General features: G+C 37.6%; 1 protein-coding gene across 1 annotated transcript in view; it reads right to left on the bottom strand.

Moving 5' to 3' along the window:
• LOC141413652 (uncharacterized) overlaps positions 1-23,305 on the bottom strand; it is a 143,219-nt gene that overhangs the window by 93,129 nt on the left and 26,785 nt on the right. Inside the window, exon 3 of the mRNA XM_074044799.1 lies at positions 21,320-21,435. The gene's annotated coding sequence lies outside the window, so the exon portion shown is untranslated. The remainder of the gene's footprint in view (positions 1-21,319; positions 21,436-23,305) is intronic.

The raw sequence follows: 23,305 nt of genomic DNA, 5'->3' as shown, positions 1-23,305 counted from the left end.
ATGGGTGCTGAAATGCAAAATGAACTTGATTACAAGTTCATTGCCTTACATCAGGCAATGTTTTTGTACTGGCCATAGTTACCTACTTTCTTTACAAACCTTTAGAAACAATGATCATGTTGTCTATGTTCTGTGGTCCTCAATAGTTCTTAAATGAGGAAAAGAAGTGATAGAGAGAGGGAAGGAAAGAAAGGGGAGACAGAAGAAGGAGGGGCACCAGGAAGCCAGGGAGAGAAGCAAATCAAATTGAAGAAGTGAGAGAGAAGTAAAAGTGTAGAAAGAATGAGAACTAAAAGAAATGAAGCTCAAAACTCTGGCCCTGCTAAGACTGACACCTACACATAATTGAAGCAGCCCTCTCCTTGAGGAGCTTATGCTGTGTATTTAACGAGGCTCTTCAAAGTGGCAGGCATCACCAGTGAGTTTCCCTGCAGACAAGAGGTTGACACTCCGCCGTGTCACCTGGTCATTTCATTCTTTTAGCCATCCAGGCTCATTGTAAGAATTCCTCAGTTGCTTCCAGTCCTTCCTTGACCCCACAAGTACAGAACTTTCCTGCCAAGTGGTGAGAACAAGCTGTCATCGATTGCCATCTCTCCCAAAGGTCACACAGACCACCCCAAGAAAGCTGGATTCAAGTTCTCTCTGAATGTCTTGGTGGGGATTGCAGATTGTGAAGGGCATCCATCCTAGTTGACGCTGTGATAAATGGCCAACCATGGTGGCATTTAGCTAAAACAAAATCCCAAATTGTGCTTCTTGTTGATAGAGTCTTGATGGATAAATTCTGAGTGTTTTTATAGCTTAGATCTTCAGAAGAAATTTTGGCAGTCTCTTAGTATTTGAGGGTCTGTGCCATCAAAATGACACAACCACATGTCTATTTGAACTTTTCCCTGATAAATGTGGAAATATAAGCAAAATTCTAATGTATGCAAAGGGCATACTCCTCAGAAAATAACAAGCCTTGATATTGAGTAATCAAAGTGATCAATTTGTGGGAAAAATACTCTTTGAAGGCACATACAATTTTGGCACTGTGTATCTTGGGATTTTTTCCCCCACAGCATTGCCAACTGAAAACCCAAGCACAGTTTGTGTTTCAGCTGCTTCTATGCATCTCTACCAGCTGAACTCGCCCTGTCTAAGGTACAAAGCATTTGCTCAGTGTGGCTTTCTGTGCTCAGCTCCCACAGTAGCCAGACTTGCAACCCCCTTTCACTGACATTTTTTTTCTTGAACGCATTCCTATTCTCAGAGTCCATCTGTTAAGTCTTTTCATCGGTGGCATATTTGGGACCCCATGCCATGCAATATTCCACAAAGGAAACTTCTTTGTCCATTGTAAAATGAAATGATCTCTACCTCCTCTCTGCAAGAGAGTTGTTTGGATGGTATCCCAATTCCTAGACAGAGAAGATGGCAGAGGCAGGAAGAGACTGTCCTCTTCCCTTGGGTTCCTACTGACTTTTCTACAAGGCAGACCAGAATGACACACATAGTTTAATATCAAGGAGCCACTGAACAACAGCATGTGGACCCTTCATGAAAGTTTCAGAGTTTGCTGAAGTAGTAAATTCATAGCCATAGCATTTTCTGAGAAAATTCCAGTAAAGAAGTTACACCACAATAACACTCTTTTCCCCGTCCCAGTAAGCTCTAAGTAGTTCGCTTTGTGCTCCTTTAATTTCCAGGCAACCAGGCCTATCCAGGTCTGGGTGGGCAATGCCTCTGCCTTTCCTACTACAGAAAAGCAAAGGCATCTCTGTCACCTTTGCCTCCTGTGGACAAGAGAGTTCTCATGTTTTCCCCTAGCTCAGTAGCTCAGGGCTTTGCGAATCTTGCTGAATACTTCAGTTTTTAGATGGTGTATCAATGAGGCATTCAAACAGCAGTTTATACACAAAAATTCTGTCTGCTTTGTAAAAGATTATCCTTTTATAAACACTCTGCAGAAAACATAAAAGCAAATAGGGGAAAGAACATAGAACAGGAAAGATGTTAGCAGGGAGATTAATACTGAATGGGTCGAAATGAATGGCGCTTACTAAAACGAGGTCCGTATACTTTGGCTGCAGTGAAACATAAATAATGGGAATGACACATCGTTTATTTGGGATAATGAGTTGATCCAAAGTAGAGGCCTAGGACAAGAGATTAAAGATTAAATATCCATCTTCTGATGAATATCAGTAGCCAACTTTAACCTTTTCCTTCCAAAAGTACAATCTTACTTGAATAATTTCATGTGTGTATGCTACAGAACAGAAACAGGATCAAAAGCAAACACCCTTTAAATCACTTTCCTATCCTCGTGGATAGTATTGCTTGCTACCTTAAGGCAGGAGGTGAGATTTGATTTCTTGGCTATAAACCTCTGGATACTGATGTTTGCAAAATAGATTTTTTTCCCTGAGTATTCTGCATTTGAGAAATCTCGCTTAAGGACTTTTCTTATATCTCTTCATTCATTTATTGAACAATAAAGTTTTTCAAAAGAAAAGTAACATTAGCACTACCCAATATTGATTTTGAATAACCAGCCAGCTCTTGAATGATGAAAGGAGACAAGATTTAGAAATCCTCTTGTACAAATTTCTTATCCCATCAGTGAGGAAACTGAGGTCATGGCCAGGGTATGTCCCAGTCGGGACTAGTCCCTGGATCTTCTAGCTTTGGCCCTGACTCTTTCCACTGTCCCCTGCTGCTTCTTTATTCCTCAAGTTGGAAATAATGACCAAAGAGCTTGCTGGAAGAGCCAGCACTCACCATGCTAAATTGAAGCCTTTAATTCATGAAAAACTTAATAGACTATTGGAAACACTAAATAAATAAAAGTTGGAAACCAAAAAGGGGGGGGATGGGAAGAGTTGGAACAGCTGGAAAAAAATGTAGAAGAGGATTCCAAGAGAGCTCTCTTGATGCCTCTCATGTTAAATCCATGTCCTTGACACCTGAGCATCATTTTGAAGCAGTCCAGTGGTGGCCTTTCCCTCTCAAGAGGCAAGAAGACTCAGGGAGAGGAGGAATTTTATAGTTTGCCTATTTCTTGGAGCCCAGTAGCTATTCATTGTTCATAAGCCAAAACCAGGAAAGTGGTTTTGTGGCTAGTAGTGGGAAAGCAACAAGATTCAAATGTGGCATTAAAAAAATAACACAAAACAAAAACAAAAAGCCAGGCCACCAACCAGGCAGGAGCAGGAGACCACTACAGGTTAATTCTGCAGCCACTCACCTACAGAGAGCAAGGTCAGGATTTGGCTGGTGTCCCATGTGATATCAGTTTGGTGGTTTCAGTCTATGCTCCAGGGAACATTTGTCTCAGTGCCAAACCAACGTGCATGACTGTTGGCAGGGTGTGCTTCCTAGGCCAGGAATGAGGAGCTGGGGAAGTGTATCCATTTTCACTTTTCAAGTATTTGCAGGCCAATACCTTGGCCATTGCTGCTCTATGGAGAAAGAGGGGGATTTATGCTTGAGAGCAAGATGTTTTTAGACATCTCAAACACACATCAGGGTGATGGAGCTAGCAATTCTATTCCCTCTATCCTATCTCTTTGGGTGAGTACTATAAAGCTTACAAGTTTGCCAGAGGCAAAAATAATTGAACCACTTCAATTAGATAAGAAAGGCATTACTGGGACCACCTATCTTCTTAGCAGGAAAGAATTTTTTTGTGATTACTGTACACCTCGACTTGTTTCTATTTAGATGGGAAGATGAAGAGGAAGACCAAGATATTCACAAAACATGCAACTGCTATTTTTGAAAAGGGAGGATGTGTTCAACAGAAAGCTTCAAGGGCTGCTGAAAGGAAGGCTAACATTCATTCAAACTTTTTTGAGCATTTAAGCAGGCTCAGCATGAAGAACCCAGAAAAGAATGCCATCAACCAACTCTCTAAATTAAAAGAGTACCTAAAGGGAGATCTGCTACCACCAGGCATATTTTCATGTTTTTATCAAGAGACATGAAACTATCTGTTGCAAATAATTCTGGAAACAAGACTGTAGCTATGGAAGAAAGAGGGGAAGAAAGTGACTGGACTCTCCAACAGAAGCATCCATTTTCATTAAATCTTTTCCTAATGACTTGTCCTGGTTCAGATGATTGCCAGAAACAAGGAATACCAAACAACATGGTCCTGTGCTAAGGCTGATGTTACATATAGTTAGAATGATGCTGTTATGTAGACCTTGAACCTATTTGCAAAGAACTTCCCATTATAAACACTCCCAGTACTAAAAACGCAACCCATGCTTTCCAGGTGTTGCAAATATTCCCTTTCAAATGCAACCTATTAATAGTCTGACCACGAAAAGTTTTCAGCTTACAAAGTAAAATAATTACATCTTTACCTCCCCAGAAAGAACTCTGTGATCTGTAAGAAGATGGCAGCCCTCAAATTAATGTTCCATCAAGGGCTTGGAAATTTCCCTCAAACTGGCATTTGAAAATCTTGATTTACTAGCAAAGAACTACTGAGTCTTTATAAACATTTTCTAATTGGCTCTTTTAGTCAGACTATCAAATTCTCAGCAAATGACATGGCCATTCTCATAGTTCACAATGACACATATATGCAGTTATGAGACTATGTTTATTCTTAGGTCCAAAGCTATTGATAACCATGGAGATCTTGAGAGTCCAAATTTCTATTTTCCCTCATATACATTTACTAAAAGAAAATCACAATGTTTTCATAAATAAGTGAGAACAATGAGAAAGAAAACATCTTCTTTTATGGTTAAAACAAGTAATGAACACCAGAGGGCTTGTGCATCATATATGATTCCCTAATTCTGGGCCTGCCTCTTGGGTTGGTTTCTAGTTTAGATTGAAGTTAATTTTTAATAATAATTTTTTTAAAAACTATGGATGTGCCTTAGTGCACTGTAGACTTTCACTTATAATTCCAGAGCAGTCAACTCTATCTCTACTTGTATGCCGACATCCAAGTTTGATCTCCACTAAGTTGTTAGCACCACATATTCTTCATAAGTTGGACTCACTCAGGTGTCACATGTTTCAGGACTTCAGCCTCAGCTTTATGGGGAAGGAAGAACCAGGACTAGAGGAGGCAGGGCCAAGAGTCTCAAAGATGGTAGCTAACAAAACAGTTCAAAGTGGTGCACTAGGCAAGAGCTTCGTGCAGACAGCACTGATATATACAAGAGGACTGCCAAGGGAGAAGTTTCCAGTGATGACCCATCTGCCACTATGACTGCCTCCTCCCACTATGCTCAATCCCAGCAGCTCTCATCCCTATATACGTCTGAGAGTCAGCTTTTAAAAGACAGCTTTGTAAAAATACCCATGCCCAGCCCTTGATCAGAGATTCTGACATGTCTGGTCTGTGGTGGAACATGGGCATTGCATCTTTAAAAGTTCCTCTGGGGATTTTAATGAAAGCTAATGTGGTAGGCTGAATAATGGTCCCCAAAGATATCAGGTCCTAATCTCAAGAATCTGTAAATGTTCCCTTATATAGACTTAAGAACATGTTGACTTTCTATGGCAAAAACAAATTTTTCACATGGGAATAAATCACTGATACTAAAACAGGAAGATTGTCCTGCATTATGCTTGTGGCTTTTAAATACAATTACAGGTGTCCTTATAAAACAGAGGCAGAGGAAGATTTGATGAGCAATGAGAAATAGAAAAGGAAATAGTATATATTGAGACTTGAAGATGTTGACATTAAGATTAGAGTGATGTGGCCACAAGCCAAGGAATGCCAAGGAACAGATTCTCTCCAAAGCCTCTAGAGGGAACACAGCCCTGCCACCTCCTTGATTTCAGCTCAGAGATTTTGATTTCAGACTTCTGATCTCTAAATCTATGAGAAAATAAGATCTGTTGTTCCCAGTCACTAAGTTTGTGGTAATTAATTATGGAAGTCATAGGAAACTAACACAGCCAGCAGCCACTGCTGCAATCTCACTGACCTCTATTGATGTCCTCAAGAAGGCCAAGTTCAAGGCCACCTCCAAGCCTGTCCACCTGATTTTCCTCTATTTGACTGACTCCAGAAGGCCACCCCTGGTCCTAAATTAAATTCTGCTTATTACTTATTCTTAGAATTTTGTTCTCAGCCTTCATAGTACTCATCACACTTTATAACTTGCTGTGTATTTATCTGATTATTTATATAATGCCTTCTTCCACCAAAATATAAACTCTGAGGACAAAGGGTCAGATCACTTTGTTCACTACTATGGTTTCAGCACCAAACATGGTGCCAGAAACAAGGGAAATAGTGAATGAATGAATGATCTCATAATATATAGAATTAAATCCCAGATAATGGTCACATGTTCCAGATTAGGGTCTATCTCCTAGGAAGGGAATGGCAAGGGCCAGCATGGAAATCTGGACCCCACTTACGCACATGTTAAAGTGTGTGTAAGTGGGGTACATCTCATATATCTTTTGCTCTATTCCATTTTTTCAATCTCCTTTTTCTTTTTGTGATCTATTTGGTTGTTTTCTTTGGTTCTATCTTTGAGTGTAACAATTCTGATTTCTTCTGTTCCTAAGCCAATCTGTTGTCAGACTTGTCCAATGAATTCTTAATATCAGATATAGTATTTTAAACTATATAATATCTGATTTATTCTTTTACATAAATTCAAATTCTCAATTGACCTCCATTTTTTCATCTTTTTCAAATGTTTTCTTATTTTATTTAACATAATGATAATAGTTTTTTTTGAAACTCTGATCTAATTCCAACATCTAGATCAGCCGTAGGTTTGTTTTTATCACTTGTTTATTCTCTTGATTTTTAGTCACGTTATTCTGCTTCTTTACATATCTCATAATATTTTACTATATGGTTAACATTATGTAAAAGATTCTTAGAGACTGAGGTATTATTGTACAATTAAACATTGTACACAATGTTCAGAAATATTATTTCTGCTTTCCTCTGAAAGGCAGGTAGTGAGAGGGACTATCAATCACTTCAATCCAATCAGAAATTGAACTGTCTTGGAGCTAGAATACATCTTTGTCTAGACTCCAGCCATCTCTGTCTTTAAATATATCAAAGATAATTCCGTATTTGTTGTGGATGCTTCCATCTGAAGGAGTTTTCAACCATTTTGAGACAGTGAGACATTGTTTTGCTTTTCTAGTCCAGCCTCTAAGTGTAGCACCCTCATATTCATTACCCAGCAAATATCCTTTGAAAAAACTGGCTAAGCATTTAGAAATCCTCTAGAACCAAACCTGCCAGCTTCCTCTGCAGGTTTGTCTTGCTACAGTACAGTCCCTGACTGGTCCTCAGTCTGTAACAATGCTTGTGATTGTTTCCAAGAACGAAAATGACCAGTGATTTCAGCTCATGTAGAAAATGACCTTAATTACAGAGAATTAAAACTTCGCTGAAATTTTAATTCTCTAACACCTTTCTTCCCTACCTCTCCAATATCTTTAAAAATACATTTTTTGCAATTAATCCTGTTTTTCTAGTTATTAGAGCAGAAACCAACAGCCTGCTGCCACCCACTACTCAGAGGCAGAAGTTCCCATTAGTTCAAATTAAGTCCACAAAGGATTTTTTATATATAATAATCAAGATTTCCCCAGTGTTTTTCCATGTCATTTTTATTTTACTGATATTATTTTCATCTAGTTCAGTATTTCATATAAATTTACAACCAAAATTTTATGCATTGAACAGCAGTTTTGACCATTTGAAATTCATCTTTGTGAGTTTTCATCTGTGACCATAGAGTTTTCAACTGTGACCAAATTTAATTTTATACATTCAAATTTTCCATATCTAAACGTTGTCAAGAAGATTACATTTTTTACAGTTTTAAACTTTGCTATATTTTATTTTACTAAGTTCTGTTTTAGATGTTGTCACTTTATTTTGCATTGATAATTTTTTCATCAGGAGTAGCACTATAAGCTCAATAAGACTGATGACCTATGCTTATTAAGATTATTATTTAATCTTTAAGAACATTGTGTACAATTTTTCTCAGATATTTCAGAAATTTCTAGTTTCTATTGTCTTATTTTGCATGAGTTATGAATTAGTCTGTGCTTTTCTAATAAACTTCTTCCACAAGTCTCTAATCCATATAGTCATAATGTTCAGTGTTGGCAGCGCAAAAAGCAAAATGATGAAACTGAAATGGTAGACTTGTCGTGGTAAGATCAACACGCCTTGCATCATGACTAGAACACAAAGACCTTGGTCAATTAACAGGGTTAAGAACTGGGGGGATGACTTATCCCCACTTGTTATGTCCTCATTTTTCTTAATTCCTCTACGCTTGCCTCTTTTCTAGGAGAATTCTCCTCTATTAGTCATGGCTGTTCTACTCACAACCACAGAGCTCTCTAAATCCATGATGGCTGTTCTGCATCCTCTCTCTGTAATGTGACCTTTCAGCTTCAGTTTCTGCCATTAATCTTCTCATCTTTTTTTTTTTTTTTGATATTAGGTCTGGATTCAAATTCCTGAGAGGAGAATGACCAGTCCAATGCAGTCAGTAGGCTACAAGGGCCCTAGCTTAATGACTCTTGTTCCAGTATCTCAATAACCCATAGTTTGTCAAAATATAATTTGTGGGTCACTTTCAGATCTCAGGATCATTTTCCATATTCTATGATTTCAGGCCTTCTCCTGGTCTGTCCTTCCCCTTGACCATCAGGAAACTAGGCAAGAGACTACCAGAGCTCCCTGTATCCCTTTCCCACCCTATAACATAGGTATAACTGAAAAGACTCCAGGATCAAATTGGTCTGTGTACAAATTCCCATTCTATTGCCTATAAATTGATCCTGAGGGAGTGCCTAAATCCTCTGGGTCTTGATTTCCTTATCTGTAAAACGAGAGAATTATATCCTCCTCACAGAAAGGACTTATGTAAAGAGCCTAGCACACAAAAAGTACTTAATAAATATGACCTCTCTTTCTTCTGAGGACAAGTCTATGGTGTGACCTTCATACCCAGAGAGGACGGCAGAATAGTAGTGGGCAGCCAGAATCAAGCAAAACACAGAACCCAGGATATAAATGAATAGATCTGCCAGCAAAAGATGTTATTTTTTTCTCCTTGCCAACACTGATTTTCCCAGAGATACTGCATTTCTTTGGGTAACTCGGCAACCACTCAACCCAGATATAGTCTCTCAGGCGGACAACATGTTGACAGTCAAAATGCTCACTTCCACTTCAAGTTTCCAGTCCCCTGCTGCTACTTTCTGCAAACTTAATTAATTAGTTGCAGCTAACATTTGTTCAACCTCATGCAGCAATGGGGGACTGAAGGAAACAGGCTCTCATAAACTAAAAACATTTCAAAATATTGTCTTCTCCCAAGAAAACATTTCTTTTTTTTTTTTAAATTAACACTCCATTTGGATAAACAAGGAAGCTCCAATTAATGTTGATTTTATCTGTAACTATTTCACTCCCATGGGTCTGTGCTATTCTTACTGTTCTAAGCATCATCCCCTTGAGAGATATGCCAGGGACCCTCCACCTATGTCCTTCGTGATGCTCAGGTAAGTGCATCATGTTTGGTCTCGGTATGAAACTGCTTGCCCCGCATCGTAGCTAAACTGTAAGAGATAGTGTTGCCTCAGACAATTAGAAGCTCAAGTGGCATTTTGAAGGCAATGATGTATAGCAAGATGATACAGTAATTTTTTTGTTTGTCTTGATGTTTTGGTTGGTTCCCTAACAAGTCATAATTACATTGGCTAAGATTAAATAACAAGGTACCAGGAAGAGTGGCTAAGAAATGGCCCTGCGTGCAAATGTCGGCTTACTCCAACAGACTCTTCAAGAAATTCAGATAGAGTCATTCTGCTCTTGCTATAGTTTGGATCTTAAATGTCCCCAAACTCCCATGTCTTTAGTCTTCAGGGTGGTGCTATTAGGAGGTGGTAAAACCTTTGAAAGGCGGGGCCTGGTAGATCTTCTGTTCATCGGAGGCATCTCAAAGTGGAGTGTGGAACCCTGGTCTCTTCCTCTTCATCTCCCACTCACCTCTTAGCTGTGAGGAACAACCTGCTGTACCATGCACTTCTGCCATATGTGTCACCTTGTTCTAGTCAATCAGTCATGACCTGAAACCTCTAAACTGTGAGCTGAAATAAACCCTTTCTCTTTATAAGTTGATTATCTCAGGTATTCAGTACAGTAACAAAAGCTAACTGACACAGATCTTCTGGCTTGGTTAATGGGACTACCCACTGAGGACACACACTCTATGAACACTCTCCCAATGACAACTGAGTGTGAGGCAGCTTCCTATGTGCTGTCCTTCCACTAACCCTGTGATTTTGGTATAATGTAGCCTTGTCCAAAAGGGCTCAATAACACCCTCACTGTTTTCAGTGCATGGTCAGTGAGGTGCTCTGTGCAGTTCTACACAAATGTAAACTTCCACTGCTGCCATTGTTATGAATTCCGTACTGGAAAGAACTTTGAATCTAGAGTTAGGTGACCTGAGTTCGAATCACAGGTCTTCTCATAAATTGATTAAGTAGCTTCCTTGGTAGTACATAAGGGGGCACTGTCACAACTGATAAAGTTTAAGGTGCAAAATTTGGGGATTTTCCTGAAGTTCCTGTGAGACTCTGTTACAACGGACATGACTGTGGGGATTTGTCACACAGTGCTCCTGTGGCTTTCCTCTGGTTTTACTCTGGTGTCTTTTCATATGTGCTGACAATGATTCTAAGATTCAGAACTGTGTTACATGGTATGAGAATCACTAGTTCAATCATGGAGGTGAAAGGGAAGGAGGGGAAACTTAAAAATGAAGAAATTAAACCTCAAATCACTGATTCAGTACCTTTAACTTCTAAAAAATATGAGGGTCTGAATGTTTTCAGAAGTTCCTGTCAATAGCAAGACTGTAGAAAAAAGGTAGCTATGACAATAGAAAAGACCTTGGGTTAATTTTATATAAATGCAGCAATATTTATTTATGTAAAAATATCCACACTTATGACTAGCTATAATATTCATAATATATTTAATGAATTAATGTAAATGTTAACATAATATTTAATGTATCAAATTATTTTATGGCAATCTTTCATTTTGCTTAGTTTTACCAATGTATTGCTCATGTGTGAGTACACATCTATACATTCTTGCTCAAATATAGAGATTTGGCATCTCTCTGCATATATAGATACAGTTATAGCATAATCGAATATACATGTATATGATATATACTTCAGTATCTGAACAAAATTTAAATGTATAGTCATTCCTAGATATCCATGTGTCCTGTGTCTGTGGATTCAACCAAGCAGAGATTGAAATTATTCAAAAAACCATTGCTGTACTGAATGTGCACAGACATTTCTTGTTATTCTTCTCTAAACAACACAGTTCTACAACCATTTACATAGCACTTACATTATATTGGATATTGTAAGTAAAATTATTTAAAGCATACAGGAGGATGTGTGTACATTATATACAAATACTACACACCATTTTACATATGCGATTTGATCATCCTTAGACTTTGGTGCCCATGGGGGTTCTGGAACCAATTCCCCACTGAGATGACTATATATCTGTATAGATATATATGAATGTGTAAATATATATTCATAGAGACAGAAAAACAAACAGAAGAAAGGACAGACAGCACAGACAACTAATTGCTTCTTAGTTTCTAAAATACTTTGTTTTCTAAAGTAGCACTGTTTATTGAGGATAGCAATATGTCCAACTAAGAAAACAATATTTGCAACATTGCTTGCAAGTAGGAGTGGTCCTATATCTCACTGCTGACACTCAAATATAAGCAGAGGTTTAAGGATGGAGCATCCAGGGAAGAATGTTAAAGCAGGACTGACCTTGCTACTCATAAGGTAGAGATCAGGAAGATCATATTTTGAGGCAAGCCTGGGCAAAAAGTTCATGAGATCCCTATCTCAACAATGGCTGGGTCTGATGGCACATGCCTGTTATCCCCAATTATGTGGGAAAACACAAATAAGAGAATCATGGTCCAGGCCAGCCGGGGCATAAAGTGAGAACTTATCTTAATCAACAAAAAAGGGCTGACAGAGTAGCTCAAGTGGTAGAGCACTTCACTAGCAAACACAAATCCCTGAGTTCAACTTTTCCTTCCTCAAAAGATCAATGGTGTTTGCTTTCCACCCAGCCTTTAAGGATAGAAATTTTGGATTTATATTTGACTTATTTTCCCTCCCCTAACTCCTGTAACCAATTCTACCCAATCCCTTCCTTTCTTCCTTCCTTCCTTCAAAACGTCTCTTGAATTCATTTCTCTTTTTCAATCTTGGCCATCACCACCTATGACTGTCTTTTAACTGTCTCCTACAATAGCCCTAAATTAATTAATTATTAGTTTTTTCTAATACAGTGTTATGCCAACTAATAAAAATTAAATGAATATTTGTTAATCACTGGATAGAAACAATAAACTGACTGAGGCTTACAGATGATGACACCACAAATATATGCTTTAGGGAGCCTGACCACACTTATTTTCAATGTCCATGAATGCTGACTCTGCCATGACAGTTTTAGACACACTAAACTAATACAGTTTGACTAATTACAAAAAGAAGTTTCATTGTTATGTAGAATTTATTATGGTTTAATGACCATTGATTGTAGTTTCATTAATCCCCATTCATGCAGAGATTTACCTTGAATTGCTGGGCAATTAACTATATCATTGTTCAAAAGGCGGTAATTATTTCTTGCTGAAAATAGAGAGGTATGGAACTGAACCAGTGGTGCCCATCCAAAATTTCTAATGAATTCTGAAAACCCAAATCGTCCCTTTTCATTTATCAGACCCACTCAATATTATTGGAGGTTTCCCTTTTGATTCAAAGGAAGCAGTTCCATTAGCAGACACAAAGAGAATACCTATTTAAAGGTGAATTTGAGCAAGAAGAATTCTATCCATAGAGAAATAATTCATAATCTTTATACAGGTAATTGATACCTTTGCTAATCTCACAAACACAAGGAAACTAAACATTTGATCAATAAATATGTATGCTTAGATATATATTGTTACTAAACCAACTACAGTATATTACTTTGTTTTGACAGGTCATATGCCACATCAGAGAAAACTCTAGATAATATGTTTTTAAAATTTTCCTTTAATCTTGACATCACTAAATGATTGGGAGTATTCTCCATTAAGTTCTTTAATGACAATATCCTTTTCTCTTACAAATGGCTTTGAAGTCTTCCACCGCCTATTACAAGTATTTGGATACTTCCCCAGCAAGAGTGGGCAGGAAGCCAACACAAGCCACCAGGTGCCAATATTACACCTGACAAATTAGCCACACGACTGGAAAAGGGTGGGCCCATCCTCCTGTTAGAGGTTCATTTCCTCTCATTTTCCCATGAACAGGAAGTCATTGGAATAGGGAAAAAAGCTTTCCTTAAAGACCCATGTGCCAAAGGTCTGAACTTGTTAACTCCTTGCTAACAAACAACTGAGAAGCAAGTTCAAACTCATCACAAGACTTTATTTACATTGACTTGTTTAACCCCGCTGATGGCCTGGATTCAAGGATGTTGTGATTTATTTACCACTCAGAGTGTTCGTGGGGCAGGAGGTAGTGTCTTTGGGTGTCATAGAAAACAAGTAGTGTTAATAGAGGCAGATCTCTGTCCCTTGAGAATCTGAAGACTGAAGGGGTCCTGACAAGATAAGACTAAAACCTCAGTATAGGACTAGAACCTTATTGCATTCACTTAAGATTCATTGAGAAAATTTGATAAGAATTGAATGAGAGTCCATAAAATACTGTACTATATTCATGTAATTCTTGATTCTGCTACAGTCCCTGAACTACTTATGACTGGCTCCTAAAGATCAGTTATTCAGCTGATTGGTGTTAAATGAAGCATAATAAAAGGAATTTTCCAGCTGAAACAAAATCCAAAGAACAAAGATGTGTACTTACACCTGTCTTATTTCTATCCCAAGAGATAACTACTATGTCATATATTTGTAATGCATACATAACTATGAAAATGTATTTTATATACACGTGCTTTTTAAGAACTGTTTCAAGAATGATATCATATAATATTCAATGTTCACAACTTGCTTTTTCCCCCGACAGCATTTACTGACATCTGTCCTTGACAGTATTTTCATTAACAGTATATTTGTATATGTTCATACACTATATATTCATTAACTGATATATTCAATCAGCTTCTTTAATTTTTTGCCAGTCTGATAGGTAGAAAATGGCAGCTCGCTTTTCTTTTATTTTATATTTCTATTACACTTGGTGAGGTTGAGCATATTTTTTAAATGTTTCTTAGTCCTTTTTATTTCTTCTGATAATTGCTTATTTTATATTTTTTGCTCATTTTTAAAGCATGTTAGTTACATTTTTTCTCATTAACTTGTAGGCACTCTGAATAAAGGAGTGTGACTCTTTTTCTATATGTATAATTCAAATTTTTGTTCCAATCTGTTACTTCTCTTTTAACTTTTTGATGTTTTTTTCATAAAGTCAAATTCATCAGATTTTGCTTAATGAGTTACGGATGGTTCACCTTGTTTAGAAAGACCTCTTAACCCAAAATTATTTTTTAAATGTTCATTCATATTTCCTTCTAATACTTACATAAGTTTGGTTTTTATGTTTAGACCCTTATTCTATCTGGAATTTACTTTTGTGTGTAGTGTGAGCCCCGATGGAGAGCCAGTTGTCTCAGTACCATTTGCTGAACAGTCAGCCACTGTTTTAGCCACTAATTTGAAATGTCTCCATATTATTTGTTATACTCCTTGATAGTCCTAGGTCTGCTTCTGGACTCTAATCTTTTTTGGTTAATTGATTTCTCTATCACTACACTGTGTGTATTAAAATTTTAAAGATGTATAGCTTGTTTTGATAACTATTAAGGCATGTCCTTATTCAAAGAGTTTTTGTTTTTCATGACTATTTTCATGTGTTTCCCTTTCAAATGTTCTAGTTCCACTAAAAATTCTGTTGAAGATAGGATTACATATCAATTTTGGGGAAACTGAGTGAAATTTCACATCTTAAATGCATCTGATTTAAAGCTCAATTGATGTTTTATAAAATAAAATAATACATCTTATAATGCATTAAAATTAACCTATTATAATAAATGGAATATATAGCCATTATTCTTGATAGATCATAACAACTCATTCAGGGGATAAATGGAAAAAAATTCCTTTTGGTTGGCTGCTCAGTCAACTAAATAGTAGCCTACTCTATGCTAGGAAATTGGAACTGGAGGTATGGCTCGAGAGATAGAGCACCTGCCTGGCAAGCACAGGGCCCTGAGTTCAGACCCCAGTACCATCAAAACAAAAAGGAAAAAATTATAAGCTGGAAAACTGTAGTATATGGTGTGGAGATACAGAGGTATGTATAATATGGACCTTGTCCACGGAAATTTATAACCTAATTAAGAAGATAAGAAATACATACATGCATTAAAGTGCATTGATGTATATATGTTGACACAAGGCAGTTAATATTAAGAATCAAATGAGTTATTATGGACAATAGGATCCTTAAAAGTTCAAGGTCAGGAGATTCAAGAATTTACTTATAGGCTCACTCTCTCTCATTTTCCAGAAGAAAACATGGAGGCCCAAACAGGGTAAGTCATTGAGCTAAATAGTAACAGAAAACATCAGATCTGCTGATGTCCATTCTGGTGACTGTCTACTGTGTTAAGTGTGTTAAGTCTAATGTGTAAAGTCTCTCCTTTACACATTTCTTTGTTGAGCATTTTAGAATGATCTAGAAATCTTTATCTTTGAAACCAAAGAGTCCTTTAGAAAACTCACATTTGTAACTGTCAATACCCACAAACTAATACCCAAAATCAGTTAAAATTGAAAATGTCGAATTCAACCAACTCTATTACACCTATTTCTTTTGATCTACATGACATCAAAAAGCAGATGTTAATAAAACTGTACTTCTCAATGAATGGCTTTGACATTTGTACACATTGCCCATACCTGGGTAATGAAATGGGAGAGACTTTTTAGCCCATTTAGTCAAACCGTTCCCTTGTCATATTTTAGAGTCATCAAATAACAAACCCTAAGACCCACAGGAATCTTCACACCTGTGGAGAACAGATTTCTAAAACTCAACATCAAATCCACTTTTGATTTTCCCTTGAGTTTGTTTCTGTCAATGTTAGGCAGGTAACACATTTCAGCTTTTAAGCCATGAAGTGATCTTTTTTTAGAAAAAAAAAATTGCACTCACAGCTTTAATCTTATATTTCCATGCGTATTGAGTTAAATGTTGTAAAACTATCAATTCTGTCAAAACCTAGCAAAGAGAAAACAAGACACCATGCAATCTTAATGTCCAAACTGACTAGTGATTATCAGAAATTAAATGTCTAGGAATTCCAAATCTTTTTTGATTTGAGATGTCTAGATAACTTTTGTTTTTCCATAATTGTATGAGGTTTCTACATAGTATTTAAGAATCAATTATATTGCAATTGATGTAATTAACTCTAATAATCCATTAAAAGTCAGTAGGAGGGCTATTCAAGTCAATAGAAAGGAAGGAGTATATTATGAAGGTGTTATTAACCTATACAGAATTTTACCAGACATTTTCTTTTCTTACATAATAAGTACACAGTGGTTAGGAAGGCTGTCATTATAATTTAATGTGAACAATAGTCTATCACTTCTTTTCCTATGCAACCCTTAACTAATTCCATGTACGGTGCACAAGTAAAATGAAACCTTTTCTAATCAGGGTACACGCATATCAATCATCTATTACTCCATGATTAAAGAAAAGGTCCCTTCTCAGGTAAGTGAGAGAGAATTGGGTACCATCAGAAGTTGCAGGTCCACCTTCTCTTTCAGTTGACAAATTTCAGTTTATGATGACTGTCTGTACTCTGCAATTAATGAAAGAATAAACAGCCCTCTAGAAAATTCTGTTTAGAGTACTCAGACAACCACTAAATTGCTGTTGAAAGCATGGCTGCATGTTCTCTTGAACACCAAAGAATTTTGGAACATTCTGATACTTTGAACTAAGTAAGATCCATACCACTCACCTTTGTGGTATCCCACAAATCCAAGATCCTGCCTCAGGAGTCTTATTTGGCTCTAGCTATAAATCTCACAGACATCTAAAACAGCCCAGCCCAGCAGAGCTGGCCTGGTCATCACTGGGACTCCAGGTCCCAGATGTGTTTTAAGATCTGTGTATCTCCTATCCCTTCTTTACTATTCCCAGTAAAATGGGATGGGAGAGAAGTCAGGAGAGCACAGTTTAAATCACAGGTGCCAAATAGACATATTGCCCTTCTCTAAAAGGATGCTCAACACTCATCAGTTCCGAGATGTGCTGTTTTCAACTTCACAATGAACAAAAGTGATGTTCTAATTATGATTTCTAATGTTTGCATGAAAGGACACCTCATTAATAATCCTACTCACTTATCCTACCATAGACTTTATTAGCAATACAGACAGTGGTGATACCTTCTGCCCGCTTTACGTACGTGTTATGGTAATGGCCCCACACCTATGTGGGCAGTAGCAAGAAGTAACATCTTCCACGTAAAAAACAGCTATACCTGACAGAGGTATGGTGCCTCAGGGGACATGGTGAAAAGAACACCGCACCTGGACACCTGAGGGGATGGGAGGAGAGTAGGCTCTATCATAAATTGGCTGTATCATCCAAAGGCTGTTACTCCTCTGGAAAATGGGTGAAAAAAGAGTCCACATCAGAGGCCTGTTTCAAATTAGCCCTAGTAAATTAGGATCAAATTAGAAAGGTGAAATGAGCCTTGTAAAGCATTTAAAAGCCCTACACAAATCTGAGGCTGTGTTTGTGCTTATAGCATTCTTGAGAGTCACAGAGTTTTCAAAGTCAGGGGAAAGGGACAAAGCAATAATTTTCAAACCTTGGTGCATTTGAGATTCATCTCAGGACTTATTTCAAAGTACACGTGTCTGTCTCCCAGGCGATTCTGATTTGAACTATAAGCTGAGAGACACATGGATAAGAGATTGACTGGAAATGGATTCCCATTCATTCATCAGATATTTTAAACACTAGGAAGCCTTAGAGGATACAAATAATTACAAGATATGGCTCAAATATCAGGTAACTTCAGCTCTACACACAGAGAGAAGACAAGCATCCAAAAAACCAGATAAACTATAAGGCTCTGTGTGCCAGCAGGAAACACAGTCCTTAAGTAACATTTTTTTCTAGTTTCTCCTTGAGCCAGAAACTACACAAGCCTCCATCGTCCCTGGAAGAAAATTCTGGTCACACTCATTCCTGGATATCAAGTACATATTTTTGTTGCCTTCTGTTTCCTTCTGCATGAACCTCAGGCCTAAGGGGATGGATGAACCATCCCCTGTCCTGGAAAATCAGGACTCACTGAGAAGTAGCATCTTACTCGGATATGGAACAAAGACCCCTTTTCATTCTGGAGAAGTCCTATTTCATGTGACATAGGTAAGGCATGAACAAACCAGCCACAGGCCTGGGCAGCACAGTGACCAAAATGTGAGACTTACCCTCTAAAGGTTTCCCTTTGAATCTCCTCCCTGAGGTGAGTCCCCAAGAGAGCATTTAGGCACAGCAAAGCAGTAGCTTCAAAGTCACAGTAACTTTCTATGTGCCTGGGAGGAGATAGAGGATGTCACCTTCTCTTTTTTTCTGAAACTCCCACTGTCACTTTGTACAGGTCCCAAGAACACAGAGAAAAGACACCTGATCCAAGTGTCAAGAGGCCTGCGTTGTGGCTGTGCCCCTGCAGTAATGAGCTAGGAAACCATTTTCTTTCTTTGGCCACATCTTTTTCCAAAGAGGAAAATTCAAGAGAGTGACAACCTCCCTAGCTACTTCCCAGGGTTAACATGGGAGGTAGATGAAAAACTTCTTTGAAAAAAGTAGAAAATAAAATAAAATTCAAGAAATTAATTTGCAACCCCAAAGTAAAATTTTTGACCTCTGAATTATCCAAGTTGATTGTGAACCTTGTTCCCAAATTCACTAGAGAACATTCTATCTGGTGCTTTGCTTTGAGAGTATTAGCTGGTCCTCTGATAAGTTACCACCACTAGTCCTGTGCCAATAAAGACTTGCAAGTTTACGTTGCTAGGGCTATTGAATTCTCTGAGGCTCTCTCCAGGCCTACAGAAGTTTGCAGTGATGTGGCTATACCCAGTGATCTTCCACCCTCAGCCTCAACCTGCCTGCACAGATCTCAAGGTACCCAAGAACATCTGACCCCAACCCCATTCATATGACACCTTTGTTCAGTGCTAAATTCATTTGAGAGGGGAAAAAAATACCTCAATCAGGAAATACATCTTTTACAGTTATTTCATCTTCCCCTCACATGGCACTGGAATATCACTTTAAAGAACATTCTTGTGGCATTTCCAGTTCTTTTCCCTTTAGGACTGCAAACAGGAGTAGCCCGTCCAAGGGGAAACTACTCCCCAGCAGAGCAGTTCTTCAAAGGGGACTTCTTCAGGCAGGAAAAGGGAATGTCTGATACTGTGGCTGAATAAACAGACTCATCAAGTTGAGTGCCAGATTGGAAAACCAGGCCCTCTGAGCCTGCAGCCCAGCAGCCCTGCACCTCCTATGTGCTGTCATTCTGTCTTTCTGTCTCTGTCCTTCTGTGTCTCTTCTCTGTTCCATTCTGTCATCTTCTTCACCAAAGGCCTAATGCTCCTGGGGGTAAAACTATTACTTTTATTATCATTAATTGGCTAATCTAATAGTTTCTACAGATTTCAAAGTCCATTTTGAGTTGCACACTGAGAAAGTGTAGTGACTTTCTCTCTCAACATTTGTATCTGCCCAGAGTTATCAACCTTCTGAAGGTACCTCATTCTAAAATCAGAACACATGATGGTGTTGGCCCTGGATGAGTAATTGATAGAATCCTAGGGTTTGACGGGACTTGCAAATGTGACTATTTTCAGGAAAAATGATACATTCACACCTTCGGAAAGATAATTACCTAGTGTGAACTTTGAAAGAGTCCAACTGCATTTTCACCAGGTTCAGTGTCTCCCAGTCTACAGTAGAAGTACTTCCAAATAACTCACCTAAGTTTCTACTATAATTAGTTTTTCCACTTGAGTAGCTGGCCATAAGTGAAATTCCAAAGCATAGGTCATAGCAGGACTTAGGCTGAGAAACTGAAACTTGTCTCCATACTGAAAAGTTTGAGGTTTTCTTTTTAATTTTGAATAAGTATACCAATAGATGTTGTGGTTATTCAGACAATATGGACATTAACCAGTTTCAGTTGTTATTTGTATACCCATTCACACTCACATTGACAAAATGAATTTTCTGTGCATTTCCCATCTTACAATTTCAGTCCCATCAGGATTTTTTCAAACATCCAAAAATTAGGCAGAAAATTTGGGCTTCATGTCTCAACCTTTTCTTAAAAATTTCCTTGAGGAAAAAGTCTCGGATGATATACATCCTTTCAAAACGAGAGTTGATCTTTAATTTCCTTAGCTTCTATCCATGATTGACTGCTAGCTCATTTGTTATTATACTTCGTGACTGTTCACATGGGACCTCTCACTGTACAGTGGCTCTGGAGATCTCAAATTCCAACAGGAAGAACAAAATCCAAGAGAACAATTAAGCACCTAGCTGGACAATAAGGATCTTTGGGACCCAAAGCATTTTTCACTTTCTCCCAATAATAAGTGCTTAACTCAGCCATGTCATCATATCCCACTCTTCCACCAGTGTTTATTCATGAAAGTTATCTTCTAAAAAGCTAGTTGAGTTTCCCAATATGATTCACATTTTCAGAATATTTGTCAATTCTGAATATTTGCCATAAGTACCATGGAGTAATCCAATTGTCTTTGTTGTCATTATCCAACACAATAAATGTCCAGATTAACAAACAGATGTCCATGAGTTAATAAACTTAACTTTCGTATTTTATAGAGTTGTGTCATGTCTATCTTTGGAGAAAGAAAAAATTCTGACTTAACCACCCAGTTGCTATCTGACAAATGATACCTGGATATCGAGCAATATCTCATCAACAAACAGATTTTTCATTTTTTAACTGATTTTTGCATAGGCAGAATCACCAATTGCCTGTCAAACGAAGAATAAAGGTCAGTAACTATTCTTCTTCGTGGCAATGCACCCCCTCCATTGGGCACGCGCAGGTTAGGCTCTCGGTTGTGCAACAGTGGACACAAACATCCTTTTAGACATGGAAAAGGGACAAGGTGGAGACATTCATTTCAGTTACCTTTGATCAGGCCTTATTTGCTCTGCAGATGAAACACTTTGGACTTCTTTACCCAACCAACCAGTCATCTTGCACAAACAGTAAACTCCCTCAAAACTTTCTGTTCCCATCAGACCCTTGAGAAAACAAAATGGAAAAAAAAAAAAAGCATGATTAAAATCTATTTTCTTCGGTCAACATTCTAGCATTGAGCAATTTCTTGACATCTTAAAAGGGACTATGCTGGCATCACATTGAGTTAGTGAGCTACCTATTGATCAGACACTGGAACCAGTAATAACCAGAATCAGAATTCTAAGGGTACAAACAGTTGTTCTGTAACCATTCCTGATTTCCAGTTCCTCCCCACATCACGAGGATCTCCTCTGTGCTTACCCTTTGAAAACAGTGATTTCTAAACTTTCAGATTTCACATATCAAAACACTTCTAAGTATATCCAATCTGTGTCTTTTTACTTATTAACTATATATTTTTTTATCCTAGTGTGCATTAGAACAAATGTACCTACCCTCATTCTAACATTCTACAATGTGAACAAATATTGAAATATCCCATGGTACCTTATAAACATGTAGAATTATTATGTATCAATAAAAAAGACCAGACGTACCAAAAACTCTTAAGATGAAATAAAACTTAAAATTTAAAAAATCAAATAAAAATTTTAAATAAAAAATAAATCTAAATTTAAAAAATTGAAATAAAACAAGTTCTAATATCGTCTTTCTGCACACAACGAATCACTTTGGATTCTCCATGGGGTATGGAGCCCTACTTCAGAGCCTACTGCTTTAAGGATGTAGTAATCTGTCATTCTCCCAAACTCAATCACTACTTTTTCTAATCAAAATCTGTTTTTGAGAAAAGATATGAAACAGTCCTTATCATCTTCAGTAAGTAAGGATCTACCATACTATCAACAATTCCAACCATATTTGCATTTCAGTTTATATCTAATTATGAGAACAAAGCTTTATTTTCTGTTAATATTAGGAGTTTGGAAACAATTCATGGTATTTGGAGAATTGGAAAAGGTTTCCTTGCAATGAGGGAAACCCCTCATTGATTAAGTATGCAGTGGTAGCACCATATTTTGCAAATAAAGAGATTTTAGAGAGTGCAAATTGGTTAGAAGAGGGAAAAGTAAGGTGACACATTGGTTAGGAAAGCTTTTGTGAAGCCAGTGTCAAGTTTCTACTCAAATTGTATATTTATTTAAAGTGCCAAAAGAAACCAGGTACAGTGGCTCATGTCTGTAATCCCATCTACTTGGGAAGCAGAGATGAGTAGGACCACCACTGGAGGGCAGCTCAGGTAAAAAGTCCACAGGAACCTCATCTCAACCTTTATAAAAGCTGAGTATGGTGATACATGCCTGTCATACCAGCTACATGGGAGGTATAAATAGAAGGATCTCATTCCAGGTCAGTCTGGACAAACAAGTGAGACCCTATTTGAAAAAATAATGAAAGCAAAAAAGGTTGGAGGCATGGCTCATGCAGTAAAGCATCTGGCTGGCAAACGCTAGTCCCTGAGTTCAAACCCCAGTACCCCAATAAATAAATAAATAAAATATCAGAAGAGAAGGCAGATACTAGAGACATAAAGGAAGATCTTAAGAGCTTAAAGTTCTCCAGGCCACTTATGACCCCTTCATGATCACTAGACACAAGGCTGGATAAACTCTCACAAGGCCAACATGAGTTCAAAGGCTTTGTAACTTCAAATTGAGTAATTAGATAAAGACTTCCACAATTCAAGAAAAAGTCATGTTTTCCCCAAACAATCACAAGTGTCTGCATGGCTCAAGTAGTTAGGCTTGTCATGAAGCTACGAAAAGAGTTTCCCCAGAGAATAAAATGAGCAATAATCTAAATCATTTTCATTTTTATGACTATGAACTTGAGGACTTTTTAAAATTACGTTATCCATTATATAAACGTATATACATTAATCCAATTCACCAAGTAATTGCAAAACGGTCT

The sequence above is a fragment of the Castor canadensis genome, chromosome 11, assembly GCF_047511655.1.
Source record: "Castor canadensis chromosome 11, mCasCan1.hap1v2, whole genome shotgun sequence".
Lineage (NCBI taxonomy): Eukaryota > Metazoa > Chordata > Mammalia > Rodentia > Castoridae > Castor > Castor canadensis.
The sequence above is the reverse complement of the archived record's forward strand: the minus strand, read 5'-3'. Positions and strand labels throughout refer to the sequence as shown.